The following is a 13,012-nucleotide window of genomic DNA, read 5'->3' as shown; positions in this document are numbered from 1 at the left end:
CAATAGAGAGGCAGTGGTGTGGGATGCCAGGAGAAAAGGATGGGGGCCAGACCTTGGATGTCACAGCCAGATGTCACATGTCACACATCAGTCCTGACCATCACTCCAGGAAGCTCCTCTGGCATATTTCCATGTCCCTTCTTTCCTGTCCTCCTCTTCTCATTTCCCACTTCGTAGCTTTCCTGCCCTCACGGTTTGCTGAGGCCTGAGAGCTGAAAGGGCAGGAAAGGCCACAGGGCAGGGAAACATGGCTGCTCATTCGCCCTTCCCACCCCAAGGAGATCAAAAGAGGATGAAGTTTTAAAGATAAGCCTTGCAGGAAAAATAATAAGCAATGATTTCCAGGGGGAGAGAGAGAGAGAGAATGGATAGATGGATGATGATAGATGATGAATAATGGAAGGATGGGTGGTTGGCTGGATGGATAGATAGATACATAGATACATAGATACATAGATAGATAATGCAGATAGATGGATATAGACATACCAAAAAATCCTATATTTTTCCTTTGTACCTTCTCCTCCACAGTTCATTTCAGAGAGGTCAGTCCAGGGCTCCGACACCGCGTGGTGACTGAGCAGCCAAGGGTCCAAGCTCAGACAATTCCCACTGGGCAGGAGTGACGTGGTCTGAACCTGCGTAGGGCCGGCCGCAGTGCAGGTCTCTGTTCATCTCCTGTCAGCAGCACCAGCGCCCCATGACCTCCCCTGGTCTCCCGCATAGCCCCTCCAGACCCTGGGGCTATCCCTGACCTGACACAGCCTTGGAGAGGAGTGTCCACTCCATGTGAAGTCCCCTGGTCCTGCCTCATGCCCCAGCCTGGACGAGGGTGCCCGTGTCCCTGTATCAGTGACCCACCGATAAGGACATGGCCACCTGCTCTCAGACCTCCTGGGGGGAGGGGCAGGCTGCTGCTTGGACTCTCAGATCTCTGCTGCACATGCCCGGTCTTGGGGTCTGATCCTCCACGGGGAATGCTGACCACCCTTCAGGGGTTGCATGGAACCTGCCAGACTGGACTTCCTCCCTCTGCCGAGGGCCAGACACAGCTAGATCTGTGACCCTAGAAAGCAGATTCGTTTCCAGGTCCAGCCCCTCCTGGTGGGCTTCCCCTCGTCCCAGTGGTGGGCTGATGTGGGCCAAGGAATGACAGGACCCTAGTTCCATGTCCGGGGGAGGCCGGTTTGCGGGGCTGGAGTCAGGAGAGCATGTGTGAAGGCAGGAAGCCAGATTCCAGGTCTCCGCTCACTGGGGTCCAGACCACGGCTCCTCCCACAGAAACACACATCTCGCGGGGTGCTCCACAGAGTGAAGAAGAGCCCGGCACGAGAGCATAGCATGCACAGTGGGTTCTCCTGTGGACCACAGGCTGAATTTCATCTATCTTTGCCCCATCCTATACTTAGCTCAGGACCCACGGCACCGGGCCCAGTTTCAGGCCCCTAAAAGGCTCCATAAATGTTGGAGAGTGAATAGAAACCCGCTTGGATTTCATCCTCAATCAGGATGTCACCAGCCTGAGGCATCTCTCCATCCCTAATGGACAACATGCACAGACCTGAGCCATCTCCCGGCCCCAGCGGTCAGAGCACCCATCTTAGTGGACAGAGAGGAAAGAACAGAGATTAACAGCAAGTTGGGCATGCTGGTGGGGGTGGGGCGGCAACTGAGGGTGAGGTACCTTCACTCAACAGCTCACCTCCAGGCTACCGGGCCCCCTGTGTGAAATGTCACAGCGTTTACACAGAGTCTCATCGGATCCCACCGGAAATCACATTAGAATTCATCCAGTGCAATGCACCCCCAGCACACATGCATCTCACGTTAGCATCCCTTCCCCCAAGCGCTTCTCAAACCAGGGAACACACCCCACCCGCCCCCTTCAGCCCCTCGAGGCTGTACAGGGGTGACATGGGGGTAGCTGAGTAAGCATGTGTATCTTTCTACAGCATTTCAGCCAAAGCATTTTGGGGAGACAGCACTGTTTTATTATAACCAGCACGAGCATATTGTGGATGAGATAGAAGATTTGCATAAATTTTTAAGATAACAAATAAGACTTCAAAGAAATGTCACGCTTTCTCTAGACCCCTTCTGGCAACAGACGCCCAGTCTTTTAGGGGAGCAGGTTTAATATGCCTGCTCTTCTGGAGTCTTCAGAGGAAAAATTCATACCTCCAGTGCAATGCTGTGTGCCTCTCTGTCATCCAAGACAAGCCATTTAATCTCTCTTTGCCTGAGCACAGCCTACTGCGTGCAGGCGCGTGTTCTAGCTCTGGGATGCACCATCGCGTTAAAAAAAAATTATAACCAGTCCTTCCTTTATACTCAGAAAGGAGAAAAACTCAAAAGAATTCATTTCTTCGTGGACGGACAAAACAAGCCTTTTGTCTGCCTCAGCAAAATGCCTCAGCATTCCCATCCCCCAGACGGACGAGGGTCCCAGGTCCACCACCCCGTGCGCTGGAGGCTGGGAAGGAGGAAGTCTCCCGTGGGGGGGCCAGCCTGTACCTGTGCTCCCGGAAAGTGGGGCACACGTGAGAGCTGGGCAGAGTACAATACTCAGCTTACTAACCAGGAAAGGAGAGCAAAGCGTTTGGGGCTGGGTGGAACACCAGATAATTCACAAATCATTGTGTCCTTGCCTTGGAAATTTTTGAGCAGCAGAACGGTCTAGAATAGTGACCAATCCAATGACATTCTGGCTCACAAACAAGAGACAAGTTTCAAATGCCACCTCTGGTCACGCCTGGCGTGGGCAACCTTTTTTCCGGTTGTTGAAGAGGTTACTTGGCACTTGGGCGTGTGGCGTCCACTTCCTCTGCTGCAAACAGCACAAGAGAAAGGAATCGGGCACACACCTGTAACCTCTCAACCCACCTCGGTGTTTAAAGGATAATCAGCGCCTAATAGTTCTTTGTACAGCAATGTGTTCTCTTGAGAGGAGAGGACTCTGTAAATGTGTCCAGTGAGTAAGGCTGCCCCCAGCCTCTTGGACAGGGTCTGCCACAGAACAGGTTTGCCATCACAGCCCCGTTTCGTTATTCCTGCATCGCACCTAGGGGACCATATGCGACTCGTGATTCAACTGTTCCCGGGGGGTAAAGGAGAGCATTTCGAGAGGAAGCTAAAGCAGCATCTAGAACATTGTATCAAAGACAGCCTACGGAAAGCTACTATGTGCAGAGCTGTGGGAGGAACACAGGTGAAGCAGAAGCCGTGCTCTTGAGAAACCCAAGAGAACAAAGGAGACAGGGACCCCGGGAGGGTTCCCGTGGGCAGAGAGTGAGGAAGAGCAGCCCCAGGGCCCGCCCCATGCCCCTCGCAGCTGCCCTCTGCAGACCCGGAGGGCAGGCCTCAGAGGACAGGAAACAGAGAGGGGCGGGGCCAGAGCTATGCCAACACAGCGGCTGTCCTGGAGAGTCGTTCCCCAAACCCAGGATGCTGGGTGTGCCCGCTGGGACCCCTCCGCAAAAACCACAGTGGCCATGATGTTTTCGGGGAGGGGGTGCTATCCTTTAAAAAATCTTTTATTTTGGGGGGGCCAGCCCGGCGGTGGCACAGTGGTTATGTGGTGTGTTCCGCTTCGGTGGCCCAGGGTTCGAGGGTTTGTATCCCAGATGCCGACCTACCACCGCTCATCAAGCCACGCTGTGGTGGCATCCCACATAAAATAGAGGAGGAGGGCATGGATGTTAGCTCAGTGACAATCATCCTCTCAAAAAAAAACCCAAAGTACCTTTTATTTTGAAATAATTTAAGACTCAAAGAAATTGCAAAGGCAGTACAGAGCATTCCCATGTACCTTCTGGTAGGGGCTGATTTGTGTCTCCTGAAAATTCCTACATTGGAGCCCTGAGCCCCAGTACCTCAGAGTGAGCGCATCTGGAGAGAGGGTCTTTCAAGAGGTGATGGAGGTTAAATGAGGTTATAGGGTGGGCCCTGATCCAGTAGGACTGGTGTCCTTATAAGAAGAGAGGATTAGGACACAGTCACGTTTGCCCAGACGGAAGGCCACGTGAGGACACAGGGAGAAGACGGCCACCTACGAGCCAAGAAGACAGGCTTCAGGAGGAACCAGCCCTGCCGACACGTTGACCTGGGACTCCCAGCTTCCAGGACTGGGAGAAAATCAATTTCCGTTTACCAGCCAGTCTGCGGCACTTAGTTAGGACAGCCCGACAAACTGGTGCACCCACACGTCCTGCGTCACCGTGGCTCATCCTCAAACCAGGACCCTGCTCTGGGTGCACCCATCAACCACACGGCTTATTTGAATTCCACCAGTTTTGCGATCTGACTTGCGCGTCCTCCTTATGCGTGCTTCTCAAACTATCTGTGCTGAAGGACTTTGCTTTATCTCCAATTCACTGCAGACCTATATTTTTGCTAAAAGAAAAAAAAAGCTATAAAAAAGGAATTACTGGAAAAATGGAATAAAAAAGGAATACAAAGCCCAATTTCCTGTGATTAGATTCAACAGACATAAAATTACTTTTTCAAATTGCTGTAAAAGATTCTAAATGTGAACTCTTGGCTTCCAGACTCATCTCGCAGGGACCAGCGGCAGCAGCTCACGGGCAGGCGCTGGTCCTTGGACCTCACTTTGAGTAGCTCTGATTTGGATCATACTAGACGTATGTCCTCAGCCAGGGTTGTCGCCAGAGAGCCGCTGTGGGTTCAAATTCTGGATGGCCCCATGCTAATCACTCCTCGGAGGCTCAGGGTCCTCATGGAACCCAGCTCACAGAGTTGCTGTGGGGATGACAGGGAGGGTACATGTCAACCCTGAGACGAGAACTGGATCAGGTAATCTGCACATACGTGTCATTCCGGGACATCAGCGTGACCAGCCTCCAAGCCATCAACACTGCTTTAGAGACGGCAGGCACCCGGATGTCTCCCCCGTGAGGTTGTTTCATGAGTGTGTTATTTGATCTTTGCTGGAACTCGCGTTTGTCTTCTGATTGCTGCCAGGTCCTGCCTCAGTGTTGACATCCTGATTAACCCCCACTGGGAGCTGCAGGTGGCCACACCCTGCGAGCTTCCTGCAGCTTCTGCTGCCACTCGGCAGCTCTCAGCGACACAAGGTCACTCAGAAACACCATCTGTCCTAGCTCCGCCTCCTCTCCCACCCTAGAGAAAGAGCGAAGACTCATTCTGTTCCGCCTCCGTGTTTTCTCTGTCACACACACACACACCCCCTAAAGTTAAGCTCGTCTCGACCTCTACTTCTAAATTAATTTTCCTTCCGGAAGCATCTGCCGACACTCCTTTTCTGCTCTTTGCCCCACAGAGCACAGACGTCTTTGAAAGCACCAGGCCTGGGAACACTTAATGTACCCTTGCAAATCGAACAAAATAATTCTCTCCCAATCCACAGAAATCCTTGCTTGTCCGTTCGCCCTTTAAGTGGAGTTCACCGCCAACCCCGCGTGTCAATGTAGAAGAAGAAAACGAGGCTTCCGTGGCCTCCGCTCAAGGGGCCTGGGCCGGGTGCCCGTCTGGGAGTGAGACCAGCAACACCAGTGTCGGCCTGCGGGCGAGGTTGACTCATAAACCCTCAGGGCCCCTTGATAACAACCCATTTTGAGTCTAGAGTCAATGGATTTGCACAAATCCTTGTAGGACCTGCTTGTGTCTCTCTGCCTGGGACGTCTCCTTTAAGTCACAGGGACTGCGTGTGACTGGGGCCTGTTCAGATCACGTGTGCTCACGTGTGTCAACACAGCATGCTGAAGCATGAAGGCCTCAGTGCCTCTTTGCCCTGGCACCGCTTGTCTCTTCTTCCGGCTTCCTCAGTTCCAGGTTCTCCCCGTCCCAGATTCTCACCCCCACAATCGTGAGCCTGACTCTGTTCCCCTCGTAGGCTGTGGGCCTCCCTTGCCCTCAGGGCCACGGCATTTCTAACTCCAGGGCTCCTACAGCCGATCCTGCTTCCTGCCCCAGGAGGCCTCTTCCTCCTTCCCATTCTCAGGCCCGGCTCCGACTTTTCCTTCCAATCCGTTCCTTCCGGGCCTCTTTCTCGAGCGCTCCAGAGAGACCCTCACTGGCCAGGCTCGGAAACCTCCCTCCCCCACAAGACTTGCAGCATGAACCGTTTATTTTTAGGTCTAGATTTGGGGTCTGGCTTTTAAATTTTTTGTTTGCTCTCAAGACTGATCTCAACAGCGGGATGGTGGGAAGTGGGTGGAGAACAAATTTGGGACACAAGAAAGGAGCTGAGCCAGTCAACACCAGGCAGCGCGTCTTCTCCTCGGTTTATGGAGGACCTGTGACCTTGGGTCAGGGGTATCTCAGGAAGTCTACTCTTACAGCTCAGAGTCACTCTAGCCTTCACTTCCTGATCGGCCTATGAGTACATTATTATCATCGTGTCAAAAATGACCACCGACAGTTCCTCTGAGCATCCCAGGGCTTGGGTGACACTTTGGGACGAGCAATGGGGCGGCGGAGGGGGGACATGTAGAGGTCACCTTCCTCCCCAGTAGTCTTGGAGGATATAGTAGGTAGACTTGTATCCCCCAAAAGGATATATTGAAGTCCTAACGCCCAGTATCTGTGAATGGGACCTTTTTTGGACTTAAGATCTTTGCAGATCTTAAGACCAGTTAAGATGAGGTCCTACTGGAGTAGGACAGCCCTAAGCCAAAGGCTGGCGTCCTTACGAGGTGAGGGAAATTTAGACACATACACATACACACACACACGCAGGGGAGAAGGCCGTGAAAAGACACAGGAACAGAGACACAGAGGGGAGAAGGCTGTGTGAAGACAGAGGTAGAGACTGGAATGATGTGTCTACAAGCCAAGGAACACCAAGGATTGCCACGACCACCAGAATCTGAGAGGCAGACTTCTGGCCTCCAGAACCGAGAGAATAAACTTCTGTTGTCCTAATCCCCCGGCTGTGGTGCTTTGTTGCAGGAGCCCCAGGGCGCTCATCCAGAGCATCTGAATTTGGAGCCTCACCTACGGGTTCACCATCTCAAGGCCTGGGCCCCGGACATGGCCCTGCTCCAATGACACGGCTGCTGGCTCACACCGCTGTCTTCTCAGACTGCTCCCTCTGGAGCAGCGCTGAAGCCACATCTGGAAACTCTTCTCACCCTTAATCGTTCTGAATGCTCTAGCACGGGAGTGACTAACGGCTCTAATCAGACAGTGAGCGTGCAGGGGCAGGTGCTGACAGTGCCCTCTGCAACCGGCCGAGCCTCCTGGGCTGCTCGCTCACAGAGCTCAAAAGTCACCCAGAAAAAATACTGGTCCTTCCTCCTATTTTTAAAAAAATGTCACACCAGTGCCGACGAGCAGTTTTATCCTTCAGCCAACAAATGTGGGGCAAAGAAGAGGACAGAGGAGAAACCAAAGGCAGGTGGGACAAAATATCGGCAATGCCACCAAGGCTGGCGACATCTGTCTGGGAAGACAGAAGGATTCTTGGAGGCAAACCCAGCACTAGTCAATTCCAGCCACAGCGAAACTGGGTCCTGGCCTGCCTTGCATTCTTAGAGGAAAGGAGAGGGAGAGAGAGAGAGAAAGGGAGAAGGAAGCCATAACAAGAGTGTCCTACGTCCTCCTCCTCCTCTCCCGGCCTCACGGGCACATCCGCAGAATTTGTTCCAGCCAAAAATGCTCAAAAGGAAGGACTGCAGAGGTTGACCTCAGCACCCTCCAGAATCTTATTTTCCAAATACATTTAGTGATAGAACAGGAAGCACAGGTGTTTCTAGAAGGACCCACGTTTCCAAAGCCCGGCTCAAGCTAAAGTCTTCAAATGAAAGCATCAGGTACAAGAAGAAATAAGATGCCCCCCGAGAAGGAGGGAGCACAAGCAGCATCCTTCAGGTGGTGTTACCTGTTCCGCACGGCAGCAGCCAGGACTCCTCGTGCGTGGCAGGAATGCATTAACCGTGAGTGTCAGAGAAACATCCCATTAGCTCCTGGTGTAACCAGATAAAGCCGCGAGCTGCCTCTCCCCACCACCGGGGAGACATTACCTTGACGCTCTAGAAAGCTCTGGTGCATTAATATTGCTGACGCCATGCCGGCAGCCTTTGCTTCGGCTGGGCCCCCGAGGGTGCCATGTGATGGATTCCAGTTTAACAGCTTTTAAAAACAAGCAGACAAGAGACAGGGGTGATGGATGATGTAGGAAGCATGCTTTTTCGGGGATGATTTATGGGGAGTCGCACGTTGCTGTTCACAGGGTCCATCGTGGAGGGTGGGGCCCTGGCCCAGCCCAGAGCCGCGCTTCTTGGGCAAGAAGAGTGAAACTTCCCCTGACCCCCTGCAGGTGTGGGAGCAGCCTCTGAGGGGCCAGAGGTCAGAGCAGAAGACCTCCTCTCTCTGCTCCAGAACAAAGGCGCTCCCCGGCCCTCAAAAACATCTGGAGAAGGAACAGCCAGCTGTGCCCTCTGCTTCATCAGAGTGACCCTGACGCACAGCCCATGGCATGGGCGGATTCTGACTGTTCAGTGAGAGTGGTGACCGGGAGGGGAGAGAGGAAAGGGAGGGTCGGGGACAGAAGAGCAGGTGGCGCCCGCCGTGATCTTTTGTCCCGCGAGCTGGCAGGCGGCCCCTTCCCCGTGGATCTGAAGCACCGATCTGCCCCAGGCCTCCGCCACCACATGTGAGAGACAAATCTCGTTTGCAACAGATTAATTTCCACCCACGTTTTTAATAAGGACTCAGAATTTACTATACGGTAAAATGCAAATCGAACCCGTATTTAAGGGATGAGCTTTAAAACGGGATCTAATTCATGGCACCCTTTCCAAGGCACAGGAAGTCAACTGGCAGTGGGGCAACAGCTGAGGAGGAAACAGCGTCCTCCCCTCCTCCTCTGAGCCCTCTGCCCCAGCAAGGACACCTCTGCAGTGACAGGGAGCTAAGGGAACGGAACAGCCCCACTCACCGGAGCAGAAGCTCCTGCAGGCTTCCCCCTGCAGCTTCTCCCTCACTGGTCCCCAAGCTCTCCTGGAAGCACTTCCTCCCAGGGACGTTCCACTGCGAGTGGGCAGCGGAAGGCATACACCTGCAGGAGCTCCGGGCACCCCAGTGTCGGCTGCTCTCCCCATCATCACCATCCCCCAATCCTCCATCCCCCAAGTCGGCTCTTCTCCAGAGTGCCTGCCAGCGGACGCCAAGCTGTGCTCCCACTGCTCATGATTAAGTCATGGGTGAGGGGCCTCCGAGAGGGGCAGCTGATAGGGATGTCTGCTGCCTCTCTGGTTTTCTTTGCAGACATCAGAGCCACACGCACTGGGGCACCCAGAGGGGGGGGTTGGCAGCCCCCTCTGAAGCCTGCATCTGAGTCCCATCAAGAAGAGCAGGGTCACCACCGCTGGGTGGGAGGGCATCTGCAGGGAGTCAGGAGCTGGCACACGGGACCGCCGATCAATATGCCCGGCCCTCTCCCTTCAGAGACCCGCCACCCGCCTGAAGTTGATTAAAAGGCGAAACACAGAGCCGGCTTCCTCTGCAGGCCTCAACCTGCTCAGGGCACCTGGGATGCCAGGGTCTTCCCTTGGATGCTTCTCTCCCCCTGACTTCGCCCCGCTGCGAGGAAGAAGACTCTCAGATGCGCATCGCTGCTGCACAATTTCAGAGCGCGCCTTCGGCACGGGCAAGGGGCCGGGCGGTGAGAGAGAGCCTGACAGAAGCAGCTCCAGATTGAAAGGTGTTTGCACAGCCACCCGCCAAGCCCCGAATTTCCCAGACCGCCATCAGGACTGGCCAGTCAGGTGCTTTGCGCTTTGACGATCTCGAGAATTTCTGTTTTTAGGAAGATGCTGGGTCTCAGACCCACAGAAAAGCGAGGCTGGGCCCTGCCACCTCCTGCAAGGAGGTACCAAGGAAAAGCATCTTCTGAGGGGTCACAGACGATCTTCTGTCACCTGCCTGCAGGACGTCAGCGCTCTGCTGCCCTTCCCCCGGGAGCAGAGCCACCTGCACGTGTTTGGAAGCAGGAGCCTGAGATGTAGGGGATGGTGCCTGGCCCCGGGTCACTTGGCCTGCACCGAGGTCAGCCCCAAACCATGCATCCAGCAAGGGTGCTTCCGACAGCCAACAAAGCTGGCCACCTGTGCACATGCAATAATAGGGGGCCAAGGGGGACCACACATGGCACCAGCTTTATGACAATGCTGTGGGTCCCTGGAGAGGAAGAATTCAGAAGGTCCTATGGGATCGAGACCTTCTGAATGGTCACTTGGCTTTTCCCTGCAGGCCCAGTGCAGTCTCGGGTGTATGGTCTTCCTTTCCAGGCTCCCTGACAGGTCCCCGATGGCTTAGGGAATGGGTGACCGTCATTTCAGTGTAGCAGGGAAGCTGTTTAAAACGCTCATCTCAAACATGTCCCCAGACAGACCCAACACTTTTCTCATCCCCGGTCCACGGCGCAGTCACCCCCCCCTCCCCCCCGCCAGGAGGAGCAGCCGCCTCCTCACCTGTCCCCCTGCTTCTGCCCCGACCTCCTTCCCCCCTCCATTCCCCACCCAGAAGACAACATTCTCTTCCTATCACTCGAATCAGGCCATTCAGTCTCTCACCCGGAGCCCTTCAGTGGCTCCCACCATCTTTAAGACAAAATCCAAAATCCTTACCCCTGGCCCGAAGGCTTCCGAATTGAGCCCCAACCCTCTCTGCCTCATCTCCTTCCACTCCCTGCTCACCCACTCGTCCCCGCAGACCAGGCTTCTCCTCCAGCAGGCCTGAGCATCACTGCCTCGGGGCCTGTGCACTGCTCCTGCCTCGGCCTGGACCGCTCCTCCCTCAGACCTCTGCCGGGTCGCCCTGGCTCCCCTCAGCCTCTGCTCACGACGTCTGCATCCAGGCCCTGCCCTGACCGCCCTGTGTGAACAGCAGCCGCCACACTCTTGATCACCTCTGCCCGCTTCCTTTTTCTTCATAGCCCCGTCAATCCCTGACGTTATCCTAAATGTGTTCTTTCACTCTCCACGTCTCCACTGGAATAGAAACACAACGAGGACAAGGACTTGGTTTGTCTCCATGGCATCTCCAGCACATGGGAGGTGCTCAAGTATGAATGAATGAATGCAGACCAGTCAGGGGCCCGATCAGCCCACTGCAGGAAGAGAAGGCTCACATGCCCCGGGGCCGAGACGAGAACCCACATCCGTCATCAAAAGAAAATTATCAGGGCGTACCTGGACCTGCACCAAGGTCATGTGTCAAATCTGATTCCTCAGATTCTACAATGGGCCTCTTAAAGAAGATAAGATGGGCTTCTTTTAAGGGACATTGAAGGGACCACTTGGTCTCTGCTCAGGATTCTTGTTGGCATCGTCCACTTGGCCCGGACAGGGGCCAGCACACAAGGCTCGGGTCTTCCCTGCCCTGCCTTGGACGACAGGGACCCATCAGCTTTGTGCTGCTTCTCAGCAGGGAGCAGGGCTGCATGGAACATGGAGCTCCATGGGGGTGCAACAAAGAATTGGTCTGGCTTTTGTCCCTGGTTCCCGGGAGGTCACCTCTAAAATGCTGGAATTCCCGAGGGACAGGAGTGTCTTTCATTATTCACAACAAGTCCCTTTTGACCACACCTGACCTTATCCTAACCAGGGGGCTAGCGGGGACACATAGGTGGTTCCAAAGGAGGGGCACTGATGAGAGGGTTGGAACTTCCCCCCACCTCAGGGGAGGGGAGAGAGGCTGCAGACTGAGTTCAGTCACGTGGCCAATGATGTCATAAGACCCCAGTAGCACTCTGGACACCCAAAGCTCTGGGGCTTTGTGGCTGGTGACCACGTGGACGTGCTGGGAGGGGGACCTGTCCCAACTCTCCAGGGAGAGGGTGTGGAGGCTCAGCATCTGGCACCCTCCCAACCTCACCCTGCGTGCATCCTTTATAACGAAACCTAACCGTCAGGAGAGTGCTTTCTCAAGTTCTGCAAGTCGTTTTAGCAAATCATTGCAACTGAGGGGGTTACGGGAGCCCCTGAATTTATCGCCGGTCGGTCAGAGGTGCAGGTGGTCCCTGAGACTTGCACCTGGAGTCGGAAGTGGGGTCAGTGTCGTGGGGGACGGGTCCTAAGCCTGTGGGGTCTGCCACTAACTCCAGGTGGCTCATGCCAGACTTGAAGTGCAGTCCTCTTGCTCCAGGCTGGAATGGGGCCGTCACTTGGTCCCCTAGGGTCAGATGAAGGCGTTAGAGCCGCTCTGGGCTGCAGGGACATCTGGGCAGCAGGACACAGAACCGTCCCGAGCAGGGTCCGACCCGACCATGGCCTCTAGGCATCATTTCGTACTGACAGCAGACAGTGGATGCTACACCCTGTCCCACTCCTTCCGGGGGTAGCTCCTCCACAGCCAGGCTGATGGATTTCAGGACACAGAGAGCAGCCGCTCAGCACAGAATTGCACCCAGCACGTTCCTGGGGATCTGCTGACTTTCCCGTCCCACTCCCTGAAGCCACCAAACACGCCACGATCCGCCAGCTGGAGCCATCACAGCGTCCCCGCCTGCAGTCCATTCCCTTGTGTAAAATCAAGTCGCCTCGTTAAAACGCTTTTCCACCACACACGCAAACCCTGAGGCCCGTGTGGCGGGCGGGCGCGGCCTTACCTGGTAGTGGCAGGTGAGGTCTGTTTCGCTGTAGCACGGAGGCCCCTCAGGGGTCCTTCCTGGAACTTCTTGGGGTGGAGGGCTGCTGGAGAAGAGCAGGGTCAGCAGAAACAGCTTCAGGCTCTCAGAAATGGGTTTTCAACCTGAAGAAAAAGAAAAGAAAAATCATAAATGCTTTTGAAGTAAACATCCATTGTCTGACATAAAACAAGCATCGGTGTTAATAAACAAAAGAGGTCAGCTGTGAAGCCAATTGTCGCCACCAGGAATCCCGTCCCAGGGGAAGAAGAGGAACCGGTGGAGAAAAATCATTAGGACCCTTGTGCCCAACGGCGATTGTGCGCCTGGGCTGCGCCGCCCTCTGGTGCCCTCCCGCCAGCCCTCTTGACGCGGTGCCCCAACCCCAACAATTCTCTGACC

The 13,012-nt window shown here is 54.8% G+C and overlaps 1 protein-coding gene across 19 annotated transcripts in view; it reads right to left on the bottom strand.

Annotated features, from left to right (window-relative positions):
• RBFOX3 (RNA binding fox-1 homolog 3) overlaps positions 1 to 13,012 on the bottom strand; it is a 510,773-nt gene that overhangs the window by 319,272 nt on the left and 178,489 nt on the right. For all 19 annotated transcript variants that reach the window (XM_070225857.1, XM_070225855.1, XM_023651892.2 and 16 more), the window contains one exon: positions 12,593 to 12,735. The gene's annotated coding sequence lies outside the window, so the exon portion shown is untranslated. The remainder of the gene's footprint in view (positions 1 to 12,592; positions 12,736 to 13,012) is intronic.

This window comes from Equus caballus, chromosome 11 (assembly GCF_041296265.1).
Source record: "Equus caballus isolate H_3958 breed thoroughbred chromosome 11, TB-T2T, whole genome shotgun sequence".
Taxonomy (NCBI): Eukaryota; Metazoa; Chordata; class Mammalia; order Perissodactyla; family Equidae; genus Equus; species Equus caballus.
The sequence above is the reverse complement of the archived record's forward strand: the minus strand, read 5'-3'. Positions and strand labels throughout refer to the sequence as shown.